The following is a 23,467-nucleotide window of genomic DNA, read 5'->3' on the forward strand; positions in this document are numbered from 1 at the left end:
AAGAAAGAAGGCACGGGCGGGAGTCGAACACATGATCTTCGATTTACGAGACCGATGCCTTACCACTTGGCCAACATGCCAACTCATCAACTGTGCTAGTCCCATGACTCTATGCCTCATCCGGTCTCCTGACAATTCTTGGCTGACTCAATGAATAAAATTCTTGCTAAATGCTCAGTTTGAACCCATAGCAAACGTTGGTGTGACCTCTGCTTCAGTACAAGAATGTGCATGTACTCCCATCCTGGGCACCTTGCAACACATGCGGCAGAATTTGTCTAGAACTAAATGTCTGGTTTATGTTTCTCTGAAGTTAACATGTAATAAAAGCTCCCATTAAGCTTCTTTTTGCTTGGAAAAAGGCACGAACGGGGATCTAACCCGTGATCTTCGGTTACCTGAGCATAACAGTAAACATTCTTCTGTTACTGTCTCAGAACATGCAAATCAAGCAAGTTCCTCCAGCTGCAAATGCCTTTTTAATGAACAGTTTTTGTTGTGGTTTTGATTCACTTCAGCATGCTTCGAATAATAAGCTTCAGTCTAAAAGACAAATTCAGCGGAGATTGAACCCAGGACCTCATACATGCAAAGCATGCGCTCCACCACTCAGCTACATCCCCAACTTGCTGTAGGTTGTTGACAATGTGCCCATGGGACAAGCCAAAGCTTTAAACTTACAGTGAGGGAAGAGTTAAAATCCTGCATAGTCAGCATTTTAACATAGTAAGCTGGAACATCATATATGATGGGGCATGCAAAGGCTACCAGCAAAGTGACATTGGGCAGAATCTTCCAAGAAAGAAGGCACGGACGTGGGTCGAACCCATGATCTTCAGTTTACGAGACCTACGCCTTACCCCTCGGCCACCATGCCAGCTCGTCAACTGTGCTAGTCCCATGACTCTATGCCTCAACCGGTCTCCTGACAATTCTTGGCTGACTCAATGAATAAAATTCTTGCTAAATGCTCAGTTTGAACTTTTAGCAAATGTTGGTGTGACCTCTGCTTCAGTACAAGTATTTGCATGTACTCTCATCCTGGGCACCTTGCAACACATGTGGCAGAATTTGTCTAGAACTAAATGTCTGGTTTGTGTTTCCCTGAAGTTGCAAAGAAATACTCTAATAGGTCAGACAATGAAGAAAAATTCCTGATCCTCGTAGTCTGAAGTTGCAAAAACCTGCTCAGCAGGTTATAACATGGAGATGCAGGAGATTGAACCCTGGACCTCATATATGCAAAGCCTGCGCTCTACCACTGAGATACATCCCCTCTGCCAATGTTCTGTTTGAGGAACCCAAGAGCATGAGAAAAAATAAGACATTCAGCAAAGATGGGGAGGATTTGATTGACACGTAATAAAAGCTCCCATTAAGCTTCTTTTTGCTTGGAAAAGGCACGAACGGGGATCAAACCCGTGATCTTAAGTTTACAAGACCGACGCCTTGCCACTTGGCCATCACGCCCACAGCCTTGGTTTTGAATTGGCCTGGAAGCACTGGACAAATGTACCTGTAAAAGCAACAGGAGTTAATTACCTGAGCATAACAGTAAACACTCTTCTGATACTGTCTCAGAACATGCAAATCAAGCAAGTTCCTCCAGCTGCAAATGCCTTTTTAATGAACAGTTTTTGTTGTGGTTTTGATTCACTTCAGCATGCTTCGAATAATAAGCTTCAGTCTAAAAGACAATTTCAGCGGAGATTGAACCCAGGACCTCATACATGCAAAGCATGCGCTCTACCACTGAGCTACATCCCCAACTTGCTGTAGGTTGTTGACAAAGTGCCCATGGGACAAGCCAATGCTTTAAACTTACAGTGAGGGCAGAGTTAAAATCCTGAATTGTCAGCATTTTAACATAGTAAGCTGGAACATCATATATGATGGGGCATGCAAAAGCTACCAGCAAAGTGACATTGGGCAGAATCTTCCAAGAAAGAAGGCACGGACGTGGGTCGAACCCATGATCTTCAGTTTACGAGACCTACGCCTTACCCCTCGGCCTCCATGCCAGCTCATCAACTGCGCTAGTCCCATGACTCTATGCCTCAACCGGTCTCCTGACAATTCTTGGCTGACTCAATGAATAAAATTCTTGCTAAATGCTCAGTTTGAACTTTTAGCAAACGTTGGTGTGACCTCTGCTTCAGTACAAGTATTTGCATGTACTCTCATCCTGGGCACCTTGCAACACATGCGGCAGAATTTGTCTAGAACTAAATGTCTGGTTTGTGTTTCCCTGAAGTTGCAAAGAAATAGTCTAATAGGTCAGACAATGAAGAAAAATTCCTGATCCTCGTAGTCTGAAGTTGCAAAATCCTGCCCAGCAGGATATAACATGGAGATGCAGGAGATTGAACCCTGGACCTCAGATATGCAAAGCATGCGCTCTACCACTGAGCTACATCCCCTCTGCCAATGTTCTGTTTGAGGAACCCAAGAGCATGAGAAAAAATAAGACATTCAGCAAAGATGGGGAGGATTTGATTGACACGTAATAAAAGCTCCCATTAAGCTTCTTTTTGCTTGGAAAAGGCACGAACGGGGATCAAACCCGTGATCTTAAGTTTACAAGACCGACGCCTTGCCACTTGGCCATCACGCCCACAGCCTCGGTTTTGAATTGGCGTGGAAGCACTGGACAAATGTACCTGTAAAAGCAACAGGAGTTAATTACCTGAGCATAACAGTAAACACTCTTCTGATACTGTCTCAGAACATGCAAATCAAGCAAGTTCCTCCAGCTGCAAATGCCTTTTTAATGAACAGTTTTTGTTGTGGTTTTGATTCACTTCAGCATGCTTCGAATAATAAGCTTCAGTCTAAAAGACAAACTCAGCAGAGATGGTGGGGATTGATCCCAGGATCTCATACATGTAAAGCATGCGCTCCACCACTGAGCTATATCCCCAACTTGCTGTAGGTTGTTGACAATGTGCCCATGGGACAAGCCAAAGCTTTAAACTTACAGTGAGGGCAGAGTTAAAATCCTGCATAGTCAGCATTTTAATATAGTAAGCTGGAACATCATATATGATGGGGCATGCAAAAGCTACCAGCAAAGTAACATTGGACAGAATCTTCCAAGAAAGAAGGCACGGACGGGGTTCGAACCCATGATCTTCGGTTTACGAGACCGACGCCTTACCACTTGGCCACCATGCCAGCTCAGCAACTGTGCTGGTCCCATGACTCTATGCCTCAACCGGTCTCCTGACAATTCTTGGCTGACTCAATGAGTAAAACTCTTGCTAAATGCTCAGTTTGAACTTTTAGCAAACGTTGGTGTGACCTCTGCATCAGTACAAGAATGTGCATGTACTCCCATCCTGGGCACCTTGCAACACATGCGGCAGAATTTGTCTAGAACTAAATGTCTGGTTTGTGTTTCTCTGAAGTTGCAAAGAAATACTCTAATAGGTCAGACAATGAAGAAAAATTCCTGATCCTCGTAGACTGAAGTTGGAAAAACCTGCCCAGCAGGTTATAACATGGAGAGGCAGGGGATTGAACCCTGGACCTCATACATGCAAAGCATGCACTTTACCACTGAGATACATCCCCTCTGCCAATCTTCTGTTTAAGGAACCCAAGAGCATGAGTAAAAGTAAGATATTCAGCAAAGATGGGGAGGATTTGATTGACACGTAATAAAAGCTCCCATTAAGCTTCTTTTTGCTTGGAAAAGGTACGAACGGGGATCGAACCCGTGATCTTCGGTTTACAAGACCGACGCCTTGCCACTTGGCCATCGCGCCCACAGCCTTGGTTTTGAATTGGCGTGGAAGCATTGGACAAATGTTCCTGTAAAAGCAACAGGAGTTAATTACCTCCGCATAACAGTAAACATTCTTCTGATACTGTCTCAGAACATGCAAATCAAGCAAGTTCCTCCAGCTGCAAATGCCTTTTTAATGAACAGTTTTTGTTGTGGTTTTGATTCACTTCAGCATGCTTCGAATAATGAGCTTCAGTCTAAAAGACAAATTTAGTGGAGATGCTGGGGATTGAACCCAGGACCTCATACATGCAAAGCATGCACTCTACCACTGAGCTACATCACCTCTGCCAAGCTTCTATTGGAGGAACCCAAGAGTATGAGTAAAAGTAAGACATACAGCAAAGAAGGGGAGGATTTGATTAACATGTAATAAAAGCTCCCATTAAGCTTCTTTTTGCTTGGAAAAAGGCACGAACGGGGATCGAACCCGTGATCTTCGGTTACCTGAGCATAACAGTAAACATTCTTCTGATACTGTCTCAGGACATGCAAATCAAGCAAGTTCCTCGAGCTGCAAATGCCTTTTTAATGAACATTTTTTGTTGTGGTTTTGATTCACTTCAGCATGCTTCGAATAATGAGCTTCAGACTAAAAGACAAATTCAGTGGAGATGCTGGGGATTGAACCCAGGACCTCATACATGCGAAGCATGCGCTCTACCACTGAGCTACATCCCCAACTTGCTGGAGGTTGTTTACAATGTGCCCATGGGACAAGCCAAAGCTTTAAACTTACAGCAAGGGCAGAGTTAAAATCCTGCATAGTCATCATTTTAACATAGTAAGCTGGAACAACATATATGATGGGGCATGCAAAAGCTACCAGCAAAGTGACAATGGGCAGCATCTTCCAAGAAAGAAGGCACGGACGTGGGTTGAACCCATGATCTTCAGTTTACGACACCGACGCCTTTCCACTTGGCCACCATGCCAGCCCATCAACTGAGTTTGTTCCATGACTCTATGCCTCTACTGGTCACCTAACAATTCTTGGTTGACTAAATGATTAAAATTCTTGCTAAATGCTCAGTTTGACCTTTTAGCAAACGTTGGTGTGACCTCTGCTTCAGTTCAAGAATGTGCATGTACTCCCATCCTGGGCACCTTGCAACACATGTGGCAGAATTTGTCTAGAACTAAATGTCTGGTTTGTGTTTCTCTGAAGTTGCAAAGAAATACTCTAATTGGTCAGACAATGAAGAAAAATTCCTGATCCTCGTAGACTGAAGTTGCAAAAAAAAGCCTAGGAGGTTATAACATGGAAATGCAGGGGATTGAACCCTGGACCTCATACATGCAAAGCATGCACTCTACCACTGAGCTACATCCCCTCTGGAACAATTCTGTTTGAGGAACCCAAGAGCATGAGTAAAAGTAAGACGTTCAGGAAAGTTGGGGAGGATTTGATTAACATGTATATATAAGCTCCCATTAAGCTTCTTCTTGCTTGGAAAAAGGCACAAACGGTGATCAAACCCCCGATCTTCAGTTTAAAAGACAGACACCTTGCCTCTTGGCCATCGCGCCCACAGCCTTGATTTTGAATTGGCATGGAAGCACTGGACAAATGTACCTGATAAAGCAACAGGTGTTATTTACCTGAGCATAACAGTAAACATTCTTCTGATACTGTTTCAGAACATGCAAATCAAGCAAGTTCCACCAGCAGCAAAAGCCTTTTTAATGAACAGTTTTTGTTGTGGTTTTGATTCACTTCAGCATGCTTCCAATAATGAGCTTCAGTCTAAAAGACAAATTCAGTGGAGATGCTGGGGATTGAAGCCAGGACCTCATACAAGCGAAGCATGCGCTCTACCACTGAGCTACATCCCCAACTTGCTGGAGGTTGTTTACAATGTGCCCATGGGACAAGCCAAAGCTTTAAACTTACAGCAAGGGCAGAGTTAAAATCCTGCATAGTCAGCATTTTAACATAGTAAGCTGGAACATCATATATGATGGGGCACGCAAAGGCTACCAGCAAAGTGACAATGGGCAGCATCTTCCAAGAAAGAAGGCACGGACGTGGGTTGAATCCATGATCTTCGGTTTACGAGATCGACGCCTTTCCACCTGGCCACCATGCCAGCCCATCAACCGAGCTTGTCCCATGACTCTATGCCTCTACTGGTCACCTAACAATTCTTGGCTGACTCAATGAATAAAATTTTTGCTAAATGCTCAGTTTGACCTTTTAGCAAACGTTGGTGTGACCTCTGCTTCAGTACAAGAATGTGCATGTACTCCCATCCTGGGCACCTTGCAACACATGTGGCAGAATTTGTCTAGAACTAAATGTCTGGTTTTTGTTTCTCTGAAGCTGCAAAGAAATACTCTAATAGGTCAGACAATGGAGAAAAATTCCTGATCCTCGTAGACTGAAGTTGCAAAAAACAGCCTAGGAGGTTATAACATGGAGATGCAGGGGATTGAACCCTGGACCTCATACATGCAAAGCATGCGCTCTACCACTGAGCTACATCCCCTCTGTAACACTTCTGTTTGAGGAACCTAAGAGCATGAGAAAAAGTAAGACATTCAGCAAAGTTGGGGAGGATTTGATTAACATGTATATATAAGCTACCATTAAGCTTCTTTTTGCTTGGAAAAAGGCACGACAGGGGATCGAACCCGCGATCTTCGGTTTACAAGACCGACGCCTTGCCACTTGGCCATCGCACCCACAGCCTTGGTTTTGAATTGGCGTGGAAGCACTGGACAAATGTACCTGTAAAAGCAACAGGAGTCATTTACCTGAGCATAACAGTTAAAATACTTCTGATATTGTTTCAGAACATGCAAATCAAACAAATTCCTCCAGCAGCAAATGCCTTTTTAATGAACAGTTTGTGTTGAGGTTTTGATTCACTTCAGCATGCATCCAATAACGAGCTTCAGTCTAAAAGACAAATTCAGTGGAGATGCTGGGGATTGAACCCAGGACCTCATACATGCAAAGCATGCGCTCTACCACTGAGCTACATCCCCAACTTGCTTGAGATTGTTTACAATGTGCCCATGGGACAAGCCAAAGCTTTAAACTTACAGCAAGGGCAGAGTTAAGACCTCTGCTTCAGTTCAAGAATTTGCATGTACTCCCATCCTGGGCACCTTGCAACACATGTGGCAGAATTTGTCTAGAACTAAATGTCTGGTTTGTGTTTCTCTGAAGTTGCAAAGAAATACTCTAATAGGTCAGACAATGGAGAAAAATTCCTGATCCTCGTAGACTGAAGTTGCAAAAAACAGCCTAGGAGGTTATAACATGGAGATGCAGAATTTCTCTGCTGAATTTGTCTTTTAGACTGAAGCTGATTATTGGAAGCATGCTGAAGTGAATCAAAACCACAACAAAAACTGTTCATTAAAAAGGCTTTTGCTGCTGGAGGAACTTGGTTGATTTGCATGTTCTGAGACAGTATCAGAAGAATGTTTACTGTTATGCTCAGGTAAATAACTCCTTTTACAGGTACATTTGTCCAGTGCTTCCACACCAATTCAAAATCAAGGCCTTGGGCGCGATGGCCAAATGGCAAGGCGTCGGTCTTGTAAACCAAGCAAAAAGAAGCTTAAACAGCTTTGAAACCACCTTTAGGATTTACACGAAACCACACGTACATGTATCATCACTGTCACACAAAACACCTTTTTTTATCTATTTTTCTCTTTTTGATAGAAAACAGTAAAATAGAAATTCTCTATTCTCTCAAATATTAATCAAATATATTTGCGTTGACTTGCACTTACAGTTAAGGTTCTTAGATATATATAAACCTACCACAAAAAGTAAGTTAATGTGTGATTGGTAGGTTATTTGATTGTTGTAATAATGTTTCTTGGTAATAAATCTCATATCGTTGGAAAGTTTATTTCCCTTTTAAATGGAAATTTTACAGAACATTTGCAAAATCTTCTCTGCCATGAAACATAAATTTCCTTATTTTTTGTGCTAAGTTTATTAAGCACCTCCAGCCCACTAAAAACACCTGGGGGTCCCAGGGGTGTGTGTGTGCTTTCCTTCTGCCGCTACAACATATCAGTCCTAAGCTTTTATGCTGCATCTAAATTTAAGTTATGACAACTTGAAGTACGACACTTCTTCTCTTCCTAATAAATAAACACAGCTGAACGTGAATATTGGAGATTTTCACCTGAGTGAGCAGTTTCTCCACACAGCTGTCTTGCTTTGGGTCTGGATGGCTCCCCACCTGATTTGTATGTGGAACTTTGGGATTTAGTGGGACCTCTTATACTGGATTCCTGGAAAGGAAAAGACCTGTTACAATGTTCAAGCTACAGGCCTGTTTCTCTTATTTGTAGCGACGTCAAATTATTTGCTAAGGTTCTCTCTTTGCTGTTGGAAACTGTGGAACCTGCTTTAATAAGGGAAGACCAAACTGGGTTCATAAAAGGCCGTCCTGCCTCAGATAAAATCCGGAGATTATTTCAGATTTTGGACGCTGCACCTACATTTCCTAGCTCTTGTGCAGTTCTCTCTTTGGACGTGGAGAAAGCCTTTGATAGGCTGAGTGGAGTTATATGTGAGCAGTCCCTGAACATTTTGGGTTTGGGTACAGCGTTTATTTCAGTGCTGCGAACACTGTATCATTCTCCTGCAGCATCAGTATTAACCAACAATGTACTGTCCCCTGCATTTCAGCTAGAGCGTGGGACTAGACAAGGGTGTCCAATCTCTCCCCATTGATTTTGTCTGTCTTTAGAACCTTTAGCACAAGCTGTTCAACAATCCTCAATATTTCCTTTCACAATTCAAGACCACAGCAACTTTATTTCGCTTTATGCTGATGACATTCTTCTGTGTTTAGACAGCGTGGATGTCTCCATTCAATCTGTAATGAAGGAATTTGATGTTTTATAGAGCATTTCAGGGTTAAAAACCTATGGGCTTCCATGGTGCTTTCCCATAGCTGGATCGGATCCAACCATATATGCCCTCCAAAGGATGTGTATCCAGGATCTACCGTAAGTTGATTGAAGCTACTATGAAACCTCTTTCAGTTGCTGCATCATGGAACAGAGAGCTTGCTGCCTTAAATCATACTCCAGAATGGGGAACTACTTGGTCTAATCTTAACAGGCCTTCCAAAAATGTAACACATCAACTTACTGATTTTAAGGTCATTCACAGAAAATACCTGACACCATATAGAAGATTTAAAATGAAGCTCCAAACTACCAATCATTGTCATATATGTACCAAAACTGCTGCTGGTCCATTTTACATATGTTCTGGGAAAACTCTGGAAATAGATCAATTCAGTGTTGTCTGATTTACTGGAAAATGAATGAAATTATGACCCATGTTTGAGTCTCCTGAATGACAACTCCAATATAGGGTTAAAGGTCATACAGAATAAACTACTGTTTACTGTCATGGCGGGTTAGGCCAGACACAGAGGGATGAACACAAAGGCATACAGATGAACACGACACAAACTTGAAAAACCAGAGGGCGAAAACAAACACACCTGAGACTGGGGGACTCTGGGAGCTGAGCTAGTGAGAAGGGCAGGTAACAGGGGAAAACTAATGAAAACCTGCAGGCAGAGCCTGGGGCAACCAGGGGTGAACTAAAGACGCGCTAGACCGGCGCTGAGACTACGTCTAAAAGAAGGGAAGAGAGCTAGGGGACCAGCTGCAGAACCAAAAACGGCTAGGCCGACCAAACTTGGTACTACTGCGTGAGCGTGGGTCGCCCTTGGAGTCCTTGGATGGCCGAATGGCCTGCTTACGAACAAGGAAGTCGAGCAGAAGCTGGTCCCAACACACCGTGAGTAGTAACGGGAACCTCTCGAGCTGCCTCTAGGTTCCAAACATGCAATTTTGGCCTCGGACTAAGACGTCCAGGCTCCTTAAGTACCGCCAGCCTCAGGTGAAACGCATGACTTAAACAAGGAACAAAAACAATCAAAACCGAAACACACATGAACACAAATGAACTGAACCAAACACACATGAACGTAAATGAACACGAACCGAGTCTCTGAATCGACACACATGAACGGAAATAGAACAGAAGTCCTTATTTGGGCCTATGGGAGGCAGCTCGCAACCCCCCCGGGGGAGGGCACGATACTGAGGGTCTGACATTTACTGGATTTACTGCAGCTAAAAAGGCAATCCTACAAGACTGAACTACTCCTGGACTTCGCTTGGAGTCGTCTGTTGCCCCCTATCCCCTTGTTGTTGGTTGTTTTGTAAAATTAAAATTCTTGATCACAAAAAAAGCTGTCTTGCTTCTCAGTCTTTGGGTTTTCTGTGCAAAAGCTCACAAAATAACACAAATTCAAAAACACACAGTTTCTATATTTATATATATTTATATAACTGGAGCTGATCACCAATCAACAGGAAACAGCAGCTTATGTTTTCACTGGTGAGACTTGAGGAAGACAAACCTGAGGAAGCAAGCGGGGGCGAGGCTAAAAGCTAACAGTGATGAACATTATGAATGAAGATAAAGGACACATAATGTGAACTGATAACAGATACAGAAGCCTTTTAATAGAGGATAGATGTCTGATAGAGGCTGGATGTACCAGGATGTTCCTCATCACACAGGGGTTACGGTCCAATATACTGTGATATAATGTGATACTGTGAGCAAGGTGATATATTGTGATTTTTAAACATAAAAAACACCATCATTTGTTTCATCACAAGTTTTTTCTGTGACTTTTTTATTCTATCAGAACAGCAGGATCTGAAGACGAGTACAACACTGTGGGCTGGTGATGCTCCAACATCCTGCCCTCACTAACAGTGACTCTTATCGCTGAATGCAATCAAATCCTCAAAGCAATTTTCAACATCTAATAGAAAGAGACAGTTACTCCAAAAGAAGCAGGAAAACCTATTTTAATACCCTAGATTTCAGAAATAAACGCTGAACGAGCAGGTGTCCCAATACTTTAGTCCATTGTTGATCCTTTTGAAAGGCGCCACTGTAAAAGCAGATGATCAACGTTATTGATTTCAGTGGTTTTAATGTTACGGCTGATTGTAAAGCTTCTGGAGATCATGATCAAATGGTAACTTTATATCTAGGTGGATTTTGTGTGTTCAGAGTCTAGAACAATGTCTAGAACAGATATAGAGGTACTTCTAGCTACTTCTGGGGGACAAACGTGGTTCTTAGCGCTACTGTGTGCAGAACCTGAGGGTGGGGAACTCAGTCCTCAGTGTAAATGGAAAACCTCACTAGTCCCTGAACTCCTTTCTAGATAACCCTGTTATTTTCGCTCTCTGTCGCCATGGAGACACTGAACATGTTTCCCTTTAAACTGTAAGAGAACGTAGGTGGAACCCAGGTCACAATCTAGAACGGTAGAACGAACGTTGAGCCTCAGTCGTTAACCGACCCCCACAGCGTTCAGCTGCTCTTTCTGCTCCTCTGAGAACTTTTCAGCTTTTTCGACGAGACCAACTCCTGCTTCTTCTGCAGCAACTACATCTCTACAACAGCTCCATTTTGGACGAGCTCCACTCCTTCTTCTTCCTCTAGAACCACCTCAACAACTTCGACGAGGACCCCTCCACCTGCTTCGACGAGGACCCCTCCACCTGCTTCGACGAGGACCCCTCCACCTGCTTCGACGAGGACCCCTCCACCTCCTTCAACGAGGACCCCTCCACCTGCTTCGACGAGGACCCCTCCACCTGCTTCAACGAGGACCCTCCACCTGCTTTAACGAGGACCCCTCCACCTGCTTCAACGAGGACCCTCCACCTCCTTCTAGAAGAGCGACTTCAGCTGTTTCCACGATGCGCGGCGTCTTCGCTCTTCGCCCCCCGGCAGTGGAGCTCCGTTTGCGCCCCCTCCTGTTCGCAGCTGGGGTCGCAGCTGCCACTGCCGGAGCTTATTATGTCCTCTCTGCCCGCAGGTCCCGAGATCGACAGCGGACACCGAGGACCGTCGATGCCGCTGTCCAGACTGCAGCAGAAGGTAACTAGAGCTCTTTAAAGCGTTAAAGCCGAAAGATAGACTCATGTAAAAATGTGCTCACTAGCTGTGTGTTTGTGTATTTGAGTGTTGGAGAAGCTAAGCAGCGAAACAGAGGTCTGTCTGAAGCTAGCTAGCTAAGTTAGCTAGGGTACTTATCTAGGTTAGCTAGGTTTACAAGATGGAGGATGTGACTCACACTGTCCTGTATTCAAGATAGGAGGGGTGTCTTCACTGTTTCTCTTTTTCAGACCCAGCGATTCATCTGGTCATCACTGCGGAGGACGGACTGCTTACCCTCAGCCTTCCGTTTGGATCTGTGATTCCGTACCGGGTAAGAGAAATGATGCAGTTGGTTTAACTGGAATTTGGGAGGTTCTAGATACTTTATACTGCAGAGATGATTTAATAGGATGCAGATCATTGCAGTCTTTCTGCCATGTCTCATTGCAGTGTCCCAGGCGCTTTCTGGAGCAGCTGATCCTGGATCATTGCCCCAAGGATGTGCTCAGTTCCATCTGGACCCTTAGGTTCTCCTACCGGCGGTGGTACATCCGGGACAACCAGGTATGCACTTCCTCCTGTGGGGAAGAACCCTCATTTGGTACGGTTACTCGTGTCTGTATGGTTCCTATGTGGTAGAGTTAGCACTTCTCCTACATACTGTGGCTCAACCCACACCAGCAGGTGAGGACTCCTTTGGTATAGTTACTCGTATCTGGAGCTTTGCGTCTTACTTGTGTGTGTTTTTTTATTCTGCAGAAGATCTGTGTGCGCCGACACCACGTGCTCCTGATGCGGGGGGACGTGACCCAGTCGTGGTGGATCCTCACCAACGACTTCTTCAACCTTCTTCTACCTTCTGAGGAGGTAGATAAACTCTTCCACTTCCAGTTGTTTCTGTTACTCTATTATTTTTTATATGTAATTAATTATTCTTCACGTGATTCATATGAACCCTCTAACCTCTCTCTTACAGGCCCCCATCTGGTTCGCATCGGCAGCACAGGTGACCTTTGCTGAGGTAAGACGTCTCAGCCACGTTCTCCTAAGTCTAGCTTCCTCATGGCCTTTGACTCACATGGTAATGCCTTGTGTCTTTGTAGCGCATCGAAGGTCACCTGCACCGTGTAGCGTCCGGCCGCTTCACCAAGCGCTCCACCCCCAAATCATCTGGAGGCGTTCAGGTAACTTTAGCACGTTCTAGTCAGAACTGATCTGCATGTTCTTGTAGAACGTACCTCAGAAAGCCAACACGCTACACTTCTCCCCAGCGTGAGATGTGATGTATAGAGTGTGTGTTGTTTGTTTTACAGGTGCTCCACACGTATCAGGACCTGGTCATCGGCGATGACGGGTGGACCTCCTTTGCCAACTTATGGCCTTTGGACACCACCTGCCAGCCGGAGCCTCAGCAAGAGTCCAGCGCTTCTGACTGGCCTCAGCCCGGACCAGCTCCTGAGGTAAAACTAATCACACTAGTGTTATGAGACGTCGTCGTACCGTTTCCAATTCTGTTCAGCATTAATTAAAGTGGAATATTTGGTCTTACAGGCGACTGGAGGCAGCGCTGCAGCGAGGGAGGTGCCCGCTTTGCAGTAAGTGTCACGGCCGCTTAAGTTCTGTACACTGTAAACAGAATTGAGGTGTTTGTGTTGATTCTGAAATGGGAGATTTGCTCCTTTTCCACAGCGCCTTCTCAACCATTCAGGGGATCAGGAACTTCCCCCTGAAGCTGAATGCCCTGCGTCTGGCCTTCACTGTAAGTGGCAACCCATGAGACAAGTACTTTTTTACATCTCAAGGTCTTCATTTGTGTCTTGTGTTCTTCCTTCTCTAACATCCCGTTCTTCATTCCTGTAGTTCCTGCTGAGCGACGCGGAGCGCAGAGAGTACGTCTGTGAGGCCGGCAAGGCAGTTCTCGGTGACCTGGCCGATCTCAACGACAGGGTAACTACATGACCACGATCTAAAACCCCTGAAATACTTAAAACACTGTGATGAAAATGAATGAATGTGATTTTAACCATCTCTGTATTCTTCCTGCAGAATCTGGTCGTCTTCCTGCTGGCGTACGACCGACTGCTTGCGTTGGCTCAGGATCCTTCTTGCCATCAAGGAAATGAAGAGGAGCTGGCGCAGATTGGGGTGAGTTTCATTAACCAGGCTTGAGTGAAAACCTTTGTACCTCGTAGAAAAATGGATGGTTCTTCTGAGCCTGGTGTTTCCTCCTACTCTAAGATTCAGCACTTCAACTTTATAGACATCGTCTATGAGGTGGTGATCCTTGGTCTTCAGGCTGGAGGGAGACCTCCGATCTGTCCGGTAAGAGACGTTTTCAGTTCTTGCGTGTGTTGTGTTCTAGATATTAGAGCCTACACAGAACTAAGCAGCCTTTCTCACATCTGTACCAGTTCTCACACTGTTGCAGACGGCTGGGGGATTTCTGGATCATCTCATGGCCATGATATCCTCTTTCTCTGCTACCACCGAGCAGAGCAGTGCCGGGGCTCAGCAGTACCAGCTCCTGGTCCAGGTAACCCTCAGAATCCTTCACAAAACAGAAGAGAGAACCTCACAGCTTCTCCTCCAGACATTCAGAGCAGACATGGTGTAGATTTAAGGGTTTTGTTTGCCTCCTTTGACAACAGCCTCTTCTTCTGATTGCTTTCAGAACGTACTGATGCGCTTCCTGGGGGCCATCTTTGCTCTGGAGGAGTCTGTGTACGAGGACCCTGTATCTGTGGCCGCAGCCGTGTGGGAGTTGGTCGGGAGCCACGTCAACCAGCTCCTGGACAGCCTGGAGGCTGCCTTCCCTATTAATTCTATTATACTTTTGTTAATTATTTTAAATTCATTTACAGCTCATTTAACCCCCACTCTAAGACTTCCCCCTATTTAATATAGTTTTAATATATTAATTTTAAAATATCTGAGGATTTTTTTGTATGGTTATTATTAATGTTTAATTAATATAAGTTTATTTCTTAATTAATAAATTCTCTAGTATATTGTAATATAGATTGTGTTTGTGCTTTTATTAAATAAGGTGAGGATCTTTTGTATTAATTTTCTGTAATTCAGTGTTATTTGTAGTTGAATTTGTCCATTTTGTGTTTTAAAACTTTTGCAGTGCCTCTCCACTCTTTTTCAGTTTCTTTGCAGGTGCCCTGACTCTACTGGACTGACTGAGTTCCAGTACATCCCCCCAAACAATACTGTGAGTCATTTATTTAATTCATTTCCATGTATATTTGTTCTATTTATTTGTCAGGATTAGATGTCTGTGTCTGTAGACTGTTAATTTCAGTCCCTCTGACCCCACTTTTCTGTTTCCTTCCTCTATATGACGTGCGTCTGCGTTATGGAGCCTCAATCAGTCAGTCCAGGAATGAATGGCCTTCACCAAACCCTCCCGTAAGTAAACGGTTAATTTCAGTATCTGTTTATTGTCAGTATTAGAGAACTCTGTGTAGATGAGAAGGTCGAATACAGTCCATCTAACCCCACATTTTTTTCTTTTAATTTTCTGTCTCTGTACATCGGTGTGATGGAGCCTCAACACTGCAGATGACTCTGGTCGAGGTTACAGGAAGGTTTTGGGATCACCACTTATTCCACCATCTGTTAGCTCAGGCCAGTAAGTCCAGTAGTGCATTGACTCTGCTGGACTGACTGGCCTCCACCCCACCCACCCGTAAGTAAACAATCCATTGTAGTATCTGTTTATTGTCAGTATAAGAGAACTGTGTCTAAATTATGCGATCTATTACAGCCCATCTAACCCTATATCTCTGTTTCCCTCCTCTTTATGATGTGTGTCTGCTTTATGGAGCCTCAATCAGTCAGTTCAGTCTGACTCTGCTGGACTGACTGGCCTCCACCACTCCCTCCTGTAAGTAAATAAACAGTTTCTGTAAGTTTATTTTTGGTATTAGAGAATTCTGTGTAGATCAAAAGGTTAAATACAGTCCACCTGACCCCACATTTCTGTCTTTTACTTTTCTATCTCTGTACATCTGTGTGATGGAGCCTCAGGACTGCAGTTGACACTGATCCAGGCTACAGGAAGGTTTTGGGACCACCACTTATTCCACCACCTGTTAGCTGAGGCCAGTCAGTCCAGTAGTGCATCGGCTTTACTGGACGAACTGGCCTCCACCCCACCTTCCCGTAAGTAAATAGTCCTATTTCTGTTTATTGTCAGTATTAAAGAACTGTTTGTAAATTAAAAGGCCAAATACAGTACGTCTGACCCCACATTTCTGTTTTTCCCTTTTCTCTCTGATGGAGCCTCCATACTGGACTTCTAGGACAGGCAGCTGTGATGTCCATTTTATTCCACATCGATTAGCTCAATCCAGTCAGTCCAGTAGTGCATCGACTCTGCTGGACTGACTGGCCTCCACCACACCCTCTTGTAAGTAAACGATTAATTTCAGTATCTGTTTATTGTCAGTATTAGAGAACTCTGTGTACATGAGAAGATCAAATGCAGTCCATCTAACCCCACATTTCTGTTTCCTTCCTCTGTATGATGTGTGTCTGCATTATGGAGCCTCAGTCAGTCAGTTCAATCTGACTCGGCTAGACTGACTGGCCTTCACCACATCCTCCTGTAAGTAACTGATTAATTTCTGTAAGTTCATTTTTGGTATTAGAGCACTCTGTTTAGAAGAGAAGGTTAAATACAGTCCACCTGACCGCACACTTTTTTTATTTTACTTTTCTATCTCTGTACATCGGTGTGATGGAGCCTCACCACTGCAGCTGACACTGATCCAGGCTTCAGGAAGATTTTGGGACCACCACTAGTGCATCAGCTTTCCTGGACGAACTGGCCTCCACCCCACCTTCCTGTAAGTAAATGGTCCATTTCTGTATATTGTCAGTATTAAAGAACTGTTTGTAAATTAAAAGGCCAAATACAGTCCATCTAACCCCACATTTCTGTTTCCTTCCTCTGTATGATGTGTGTCTGCATTATGGAGCCTCAGTCAGTCAGTTCAGTCCAACTCTGCTGGACTGACTGGCCTTCACCACATCCTCCTGTAAGTAAATGATTAATTTCTGTAAGTTTATTTTTGGTATTAGAGAATTCTGTGTAGATAAAAAAGTCCAGTATAGTCCATCTAACCCCACATTTCTTTCTTTTACTTTTCTATCTCTGTTGGTGTGATGGAGCCTCAACACTGCAGCTGACTCAGGTGGCTACCACCACTGAGAGACAGCACAACACTAAGACCACGCTTCTTCAGCATGTTCTGATTAGAGTATTTGCAGGGATTTCCATTCACCATATGATCTCACACATTAGGGAAACCCTTCCAGTAATGATGTCTATTGTATTCCACCATCTGTCAGTATAAGAGAAATGAAAGCTCTAGTGAAAGTTCTATCAGGAGACTCCAATGCAGCATCATCAGCATTGCCTTTTGTTCCTCCCGCCGCTGCGGTGGTTTGCTCCCGGTTAAGATCTGACATCATTCAAGGTTATGAGTATCATAAGTAGTTCTCCGCAAAGTCAGCGTCTTTAATTGCACTGTTTAACTCGTCGTTTAACTCGTTTAAATCGTCTGGATCGGTCTGTTGTGGACACGGAGCTGTTGGCCCGCCATTTCTTGTTCCATGTGTGGGTCTCACAGCCAGGTGCCTGCCCTCTGCCCCACGGTTTTCCTTGGTGTTGTCCCGGGCGCTCTCCCTGGTGCTGAATCTGTAAGCACATATCTGGACCGGCAGCGTACCTTTCCTACAGGGGTATTCCTCTGTGTGATCATTTTAACAACCCCTCCCCAAGTCTATGTGCCATCGGTGCCTTCGTCCCACAAGACACAGCAAAGTTCTTCCTTCAAAGACCTTTTGAGCCGGTGTTAAGTACTCTTCTCGGTTCTGTTTTGCTGTCAGCCTGACATTTGTTTTGCATCTTTTGGACGATTTTCTGTTGCTTGATTTCCTGTCTTCCCGAGGCTCTGCATTGGATGTTTTGGTTGTAGTGTTTTGTGTGTTCCACTTCTCTGGAATTTTTGGGCGTCCTGTTGGATTCGGGCCTCATGATGATGTCTCTGCTTGTCCATAAGCTGTCTCGGCTCCAGTCCTTATTGAAGTTTTTTCTCGTCTCTGCTGTTGTTGCTTAATATTGTACAACATTAAGTCCACAGGTCCACTAAGTCGACCAAGTCTGAACAGAGTATTTGCAGGGATTTCCATCCACCATATGATCTTACACATTAAGAAAACCCTTCCACTAATGATGTCTATTGTATTCCACCATCTGTCAGTATTAGAGAAATGAAAGCTCTAGAGAAAGTTCAGGTGACTCCAATGCAGCATCACTGTTCTTCAGACAATCATCAGTCGTTGTTAAAAGTTCACTAATCACATGTTTTTTTTTGCTTTCAGAAGTGACGTCACGTCTCTCTGTGCACGCGGTTGCCTTGTCTTGACTGGTTTGACTCTGGTGGAGATTTTGCTTAGCCTTCTCCTGCCCCGTCCATCCGGCGAAGTTCTCGTCTGCTTGCCCAGGCCCCGCCCTGGTCTGCGTGGACGGCGAATCAGATCTTGGAGCTTCTGGCTGTTCGTGGCGTTCTGGTGTGCACCGTATTGTCTCTCGAGGATCTGCGGCTCCTGACGTCTAATGCTCTGGGTAGCCCTCTCGCTCTGGACATTGTTGGGGCACCTTCTGGGCCTGCACCCTCCGTGCTCGTGAACCAAATGCCTTTGGATAGGCCTTTTGTTCCTCCCACCGCTGTGGCGGTTTCCTTTCGGTTGAGATCTGACATCATTCAAGGTTATGAGTATCATAAGTTGTTCTCTGCAAAGTCAGCATCTTTTATTGCACTGTTTAACTCTTGTCTGGATTGGTCTGTTGTGGACACGGAGCTGTTTGTCCGCCATTTTGGCTGTCATTGAGTGCTCACCTGTTGATGGCGTCCCGGGCGCTCCCCCTGGTGCTGAATCTGTGAGCGCTTCTCTGGACAGGCAGCATACCTTTCCCACGGGGGTCATCCTCTGTGTAATCATTTTAACGACCCCTCCTCAAGTCTGTGTGTCTTCCACCCCTGTGGCCGTTCCTGTCCTTTCCTCTTTTTTTTCCGTGCACCCTGATCATTGTTTTGTTGATTATTCACTCACAGGGCTTTCTCTGGGCTTTTGGGTCGGGGTCCTGTACCCTCTGTCCTCTTCCTATGTCTCTAGGAACCTTCAGTCTGCTTTCTCTAAACCTCACGTTGTTACTGCACTCATCGACCATGAGGTGAATAAAGGTCATTTGATTGGCCCTTTTAAGTCCCCTCTGTTTGCTCCTTTTCAGGTTCCTTCCTTAGGCGTGGCTACTTGCAGATATTCATGGAAGAACCGTTTGGTTTTTGATAGGTCCTCGCCTCATTCTGATTGTGTTGCTTGTGTTAATGACTGTATTCTGCTCAAACCTTTTCCTTGTTCTATGCTTCTGTGGATGATGCTATCAGGCTCATTAGGTGACGGGTCTTGGCACACTGTTGGCTAAGGACGATATAGCTGATACTTTTAAGCTCCTTCCCCTTCACCCTTATTCAGTGTTAAGTGCACTTCTTCTACAGGGTGGGCCATTTATATGGATACACCTAAATAAAATGGGAATGGTTGGTGATATTAACTTCGTGTTTGTGGCACATTAGTATATGAGAGGGGGCATACGAGTCATTCGAGATGGGTGGTGGCCATGGCGGCCATTTTGAAGTTGGCCATTTTGGATCCAACTTTAGTTTTTTCAATGGGAAGAGGGTCATGTGACACATCAAACGTATCGAGAATTTCACAAGAAAAACAATGGTGTGCTTTATTCTTTCCTGAGTTATTTACAAGCTTCTCTTTGTTTACAGCCATTGACATGTCGCAGAGGTTAACACGTGAGGAGCGGATAGAAATTGTGTTGATGTCTGGTGAACACAGTACCCGGGTCATTGCAGCAGATTTCAATGCAAGACACCCTACGAGACCACCCATCTCCCACAGTTAGCAAACTGCTTGCCAAGTTTCGTGAAACTGGTTCAGTGTTGGATTTGCCAAAATGTGGACGCATGAAAACTGTCACTAATGAAGAAACATCAGTGGCTGTCCTAGCTTCATTCAGCAAGAGCCCACAGCGTAGCATTGGCCGCATGTCACTGTAGAGTGGCATCATGGAACATCCCTTTGGTGGATAATACCAGCGACAAGCTGCGAGTTGTGGATGTTCCTTCATTCGAAGCAGTCCTGAGTTACTGATGCCGTTTTTGACGAGCCACTGCAGACAATTAAAGATCATTAGCGGAGGATCTTTCAGAGTCACGCGAAACGACTACCTCCTATCTGGTCTGGAGGGAGTAATGGATGGTGTAGTTCAGCTCACGAAGCCGACGCTGGACGTCCATCCTACATTTGCCCTCCGAACAGAATCGAGGCTCACCTCCTTTTGGGCCACACCACTGGAAACAGAGCGCAGTCGTACGGAGTGTCCGAGAGAACAGTTGTCCAGAGGATGACCCCGTACGGAATAAGGTCATTTCTACTCAACAAACTCTCTGCAGCTCTTCTTTCTCTTCGCTCTTTTTTCTGTTTCACATGCACAGATTTAAAATCCTTATAAAGCTTTCATTGCAGTGAAGGTAGTGAATGATCAGCTGTTTACCCAACTCTTACCCAACAAAGGTCCAGGGTTCAATCCCCTGCATCTCCATGTTATAACCTGCTAGGCTGTTTTTTGCAACTTCAGACTACGAGGATCAGGAATTTTTCTCCATTGTCTGACCTATTAGAGTATTTCTTTGCAACTTCAGAGAAACACAAACCAGACATTTAGTTCTAGACAAATTCTGACACATGTGTTGCAAGGTGCCCAGGATGGGAGTACATCCACATTCTTGTACTGAAGCAGAGGTCACACCAATGTTTGCTAAAAGTTCAAACTGAGCATTTAGCAAGAATTTTATTCATTGAGTCAGCCAAGAATTGTCAGGAGACTGGTTCAGGCATAGAGTCATGGGACTAGCACAGTTGGTGAGCTGGCATGGTGGCCAAGTGGTAAGACGTCGGTCTCGTAAACTGAAGATCATGGGTTCGACCCCCGTCCGTGCCTTCTTTCTTGGAAGATTCTGCCCAATGTCACTTTGCTGGTAGCTTTTGCATGCCCCATCATATGTGATGTTCCAGCTTACTATGTTAAAATGCTTACTATGCAGGATTTTAACTCTGCCCTCACTGTAAGTTTAAAGCATTGGCTTGTCCAATGGGCACATTGTCAACAACCTGCAGCAAGTTGGGGATGTAGCTCAGTGGTAGAGCGCTTGCTTCCCATGTATGAGGTCCTGGGTTCAATCCCCAGCATCTCCCCTGAATTTGTCTTTTAGACTGAAGCTCATTATTGGAAGCATGCTGAAGTGAATCAAAACCACAACAAAAAATGTTCATTAAAAAGGCATTTGCAGCTGGAGGAACTTGCTTGATTTGCATGTTCTCAGACAGTATCAGAAGAATGTTTACTGTTATGCTCAGGTAACCGAAGATCACGGGTTCGATCCCCGTTCGTGCCTTTTCCAAGCAAAAAGAAGCTTAATGGAAGCTTTTATTACATGTTAATCAAATCCTCCCCATCTTTGCTGTATGTCTTACTTTTACTCATGCTCTTGGGTTCCTCAAACAGAAGATTGGCAGAGGGGATGTAGCTCAGTGGTAAAGGGCATGCTTTGCATGTATGAGGTCCTGGGTTCAATCCCCACCGTCTCCACTGAATTTGTCTTTTAGACTGAAGCTCATTATTGGAAGCATGCTGAAGTGAATCAAAACCACAACAAAAACTGTTCAATAAAAAGGCATTTGCAGCTGGAGGAACTTGCTTGATTTGCATGTTCTGAGACAGTATCAGAAGAATGTTTACTGTTATGCTCAGGTAATTAACTCCTGTTGCTTTTACAGGTACATTTGTCCAGTGCTTCCACGCCAATTCAAAACGAAGGCTGTGGGCGCGATGGCCAAGTGGCAAGGCGTCGGTCTTGTAAACCGAACATCACGGGTTCAATCCCCGTTCGTGCCTTTTCCAAGCAAAAAGAAGCTTAATGGGAGTTTTTATTACATGTCAATCAAATCCTCCCCATCTTTGCTGAATGTCTTGCTTTTACTCATGCTCTTGGGTTCCTTAAATAGAAGATTTGCAGAGGTGATGTATCTCAGTGGTAAAGCGCATGCTTTGCATGTATGAGGTCCAGGGTTCAATCTCCTGCATCTCCATGTTATAACCTGCTGGGCAGGTTTTTGCAACTTCAGACAACGAGGATCAGGAATTTTTCGTCATTGTCTGACCTATTAGAGTATTTCTTTGCAACTTCAGAGAAACAAAAAACCAGACATTTAGTTCTAGAAAAATTCTGCCGCATGTGTTGCACGGTGCCCAGGATGGGAGTACATGCACATTCTTGTAGTGAAGCAGAGGTCACACCAACGTTTGCTAAAAGTTCAAACTGAGCAATTAGCAAGAATTTTATTCATTGAGTCAGCCAAGAATTGTCAGGAGACCGGTTGAGGCATAGAGTCATGGGACTAGCACAGTTGATGAGCTGGCATGGTGGCCAAGTGGTAAGGCGTCGGTCTCGTAAACCGAAGACCATGGGTTCGACCCCCGTCCGTGCCTTCTTTCTTGGAAAATTCTGCCCAATGTCACTTTGCTGGTAGCTTTTGCATGCCCCATCATATATGATGTTCCAGCTTACTATGTTAAAATGCTGAGTATGCAGGATTTTAACTCTGCCCTCACTGTACGTTTAAAGCTTTGGCTTGTCCCATGGGCACATTGTCAACAACCTACAGCAAGTTGGGGATGTAGCTCAGTGGTAGAGCGCATGCTTCGCATGTATGAGGTCCTGGGTTCAATCCCCAGCATCTCCACTGAATTTGTCTTTTAGACTGAAGCTCATTATTGGAAGCATGCTGAAGTGAATCAAAACCACAACAAAAACTGTTCATTAAAAAGGCATTTGCAGCTGGAGGAACTTGCTTGATTTGCATGTTCTGAGACAGTATCAGAAGAATGTTTACTGTTATGCTCAGGTAATTAACTCCTGTTGCTTTTACAGGTACATTTGTCCAGTGCTTCCACGGCAATTCAAAACCAAAGCTGTGGGCGCGATGGCCAAGTGGCAAGGCGTCTGTCTTATAAACCAAAGGTCACAGGTTAGATCCCTGTTCGTGCCTTTTCCACGCAACAAGAAGCTTAATGGGAGCTTTTATTACATGTCAATCAAATCCTCCCCATCTTTGCTGAATGTCTTATTTTTTTCTCATGCTCTTGGGTTCCTTAAACAGAAGTTTGGCAAAGGGGATGTAGCTCAGTGGTAGAGCGCATGCTTTGCATGTATGAGGTCCAGGGTTCAATCCCCTGCATCTCCATGTTATAACCTGCTGGGCAGGTTTTTGCAACTTCAGACTACGAGGATCAGGAATTTTTCTTCATTGTCTGACTTATTAGAGTATTTCTTTGCAACTTCAGAGAAACACAAACCAGACATTTAGTTCTAGACAAATTCTGCCGCATGTGTTGCAAGGTGCCCAGGATGGGAGTACATGCACATTCTTGTACTGAAGCAGAGGTCACACCAACGTTTGCTAAAAGTTCAAACTGAGCATTTTGAGCATTTTATTCATTGAGTCAGCCAAGAATTGTCTGGAGACCGGATGAGGCATAGAGTCATGGGACTAGCACAGTT

At 44.5% G+C, this 23,467-nt stretch overlaps 2 long non-coding RNA genes and 17 other non-coding genes across 19 annotated transcripts; 8 read left to right on the forward strand and 11 right to left on the reverse strand.

The window, feature by feature from the left end:
- Nucleotides 1-1,398: 1,398 nt before the first annotated feature.
- On the reverse strand, nt 1,399-1,470 carry trnat-ugu (transfer RNA threonine (anticodon UGU)). The gene has a single exon. It is a non-coding gene; the product is annotated as a tRNA-Thr (tRNA).
- Nucleotides 1,471-2,542: 1,072 nt separating this feature from the next.
- On the reverse strand, nt 2,543-2,614 carry trnat-ugu (transfer RNA threonine (anticodon UGU)). Its single transcript has one exon. It is a non-coding gene; the product is annotated as a tRNA-Thr (tRNA).
- Nucleotides 2,615-3,102: 488 nt separating this feature from the next.
- Nucleotides 3,103-3,174, reverse strand: trnat-cgu (transfer RNA threonine (anticodon CGU)). Its single transcript has one exon. It is a non-coding gene; the product is annotated as a tRNA-Thr (tRNA).
- Nucleotides 3,175-3,695: 521 nt separating this feature from the next.
- Nucleotides 3,696-3,767, reverse strand: trnat-ugu (transfer RNA threonine (anticodon UGU)). Its single transcript has one exon. It is a non-coding gene; the product is annotated as a tRNA-Thr (tRNA).
- A 234-nt stretch (nt 3,768-4,001) lies between these two features.
- Nucleotides 4,002-4,073, reverse strand: trnaa-ugc (transfer RNA alanine (anticodon UGC)). Its single transcript has one exon. It is a non-coding gene; the product is annotated as a tRNA-Ala (tRNA).
- A 323-nt stretch (nt 4,074-4,396) lies between these two features.
- Nucleotides 4,397-4,468, reverse strand: trnaa-cgc (transfer RNA alanine (anticodon CGC)). Its single transcript has one exon. It is a non-coding gene; the product is annotated as a tRNA-Ala (tRNA).
- Nucleotides 4,469-5,049: 581 nt separating this feature from the next.
- On the reverse strand, nt 5,050-5,121 carry trnaa-ugc (transfer RNA alanine (anticodon UGC)). Its single transcript has one exon. It is a non-coding gene; the product is annotated as a tRNA-Ala (tRNA).
- Nucleotides 5,122-5,551: 430 nt separating this feature from the next.
- On the reverse strand, nt 5,552-5,623 carry trnaa-cgc (transfer RNA alanine (anticodon CGC)). Its single transcript has one exon. It is a non-coding gene; the product is annotated as a tRNA-Ala (tRNA).
- Nucleotides 5,624-6,204: 581 nt separating this feature from the next.
- Nucleotides 6,205-6,276, reverse strand: trnaa-ugc (transfer RNA alanine (anticodon UGC)). Its single transcript has one exon. It is a non-coding gene; the product is annotated as a tRNA-Ala (tRNA).
- A 124-nt stretch (nt 6,277-6,400) lies between these two features.
- trnat-ugu (transfer RNA threonine (anticodon UGU)) lies at nt 6,401-6,472 on the reverse strand. Its single transcript has one exon. It is a non-coding gene; the product is annotated as a tRNA-Thr (tRNA).
- Nucleotides 6,473-6,706: 234 nt separating this feature from the next.
- trnaa-ugc (transfer RNA alanine (anticodon UGC)) lies at nt 6,707-6,778 on the reverse strand. The gene has a single exon. It is a non-coding gene; the product is annotated as a tRNA-Ala (tRNA).
- Nucleotides 6,779-12,730: 5,952 nt separating this feature from the next.
- Nucleotides 12,731-13,102, forward strand: LOC140557054 (uncharacterized). Its single transcript, XR_011979792.1, has 3 exons — nt 12,731-12,777; nt 12,860-12,940; nt 13,070-13,102. It is a non-coding gene; the product is annotated as an uncharacterized lncRNA (long non-coding RNA).
- Nucleotides 13,103-13,305: 203 nt separating this feature from the next.
- LOC140556924 (uncharacterized) lies at nt 13,306-13,688 on the forward strand. The gene is made up of 3 exons (XR_011979785.1): nt 13,306-13,351; nt 13,446-13,515; nt 13,617-13,688. It is a non-coding gene; the product is annotated as an uncharacterized lncRNA (long non-coding RNA).
- A 7,087-nt stretch (nt 13,689-20,775) lies between these two features.
- trnat-cgu (transfer RNA threonine (anticodon CGU)) lies at nt 20,776-20,847 on the forward strand. The gene has a single exon. It is a non-coding gene; the product is annotated as a tRNA-Thr (tRNA).
- A 182-nt stretch (nt 20,848-21,029) lies between these two features.
- Nucleotides 21,030-21,101, forward strand: trnag-ccc (transfer RNA glycine (anticodon CCC)). The gene has a single exon. It is a non-coding gene; the product is annotated as a tRNA-Gly (tRNA).
- A 628-nt stretch (nt 21,102-21,729) lies between these two features.
- Nucleotides 21,730-21,801, forward strand: trnat-ugu (transfer RNA threonine (anticodon UGU)). Its single transcript has one exon. It is a non-coding gene; the product is annotated as a tRNA-Thr (tRNA).
- A 522-nt stretch (nt 21,802-22,323) lies between these two features.
- Nucleotides 22,324-22,395, forward strand: trnat-cgu (transfer RNA threonine (anticodon CGU)). Its single transcript has one exon. It is a non-coding gene; the product is annotated as a tRNA-Thr (tRNA).
- Nucleotides 22,396-22,577: 182 nt separating this feature from the next.
- On the forward strand, nt 22,578-22,649 carry trnaa-cgc (transfer RNA alanine (anticodon CGC)). Its single transcript has one exon. It is a non-coding gene; the product is annotated as a tRNA-Ala (tRNA).
- Nucleotides 22,650-23,078: 429 nt separating this feature from the next.
- On the forward strand, nt 23,079-23,150 carry trnaa-ugc (transfer RNA alanine (anticodon UGC)). The gene has a single exon. It is a non-coding gene; the product is annotated as a tRNA-Ala (tRNA).
- Nucleotides 23,151-23,467: the final 317 nt, after the last annotated feature.

Source organism: Salminus brasiliensis, chromosome 6 (genome assembly GCF_030463535.1).
Source record: "Salminus brasiliensis chromosome 6, fSalBra1.hap2, whole genome shotgun sequence".
NCBI classification, from domain to species: domain Eukaryota; kingdom Metazoa; phylum Chordata; class Actinopteri; order Characiformes; family Bryconidae; genus Salminus; species Salminus brasiliensis.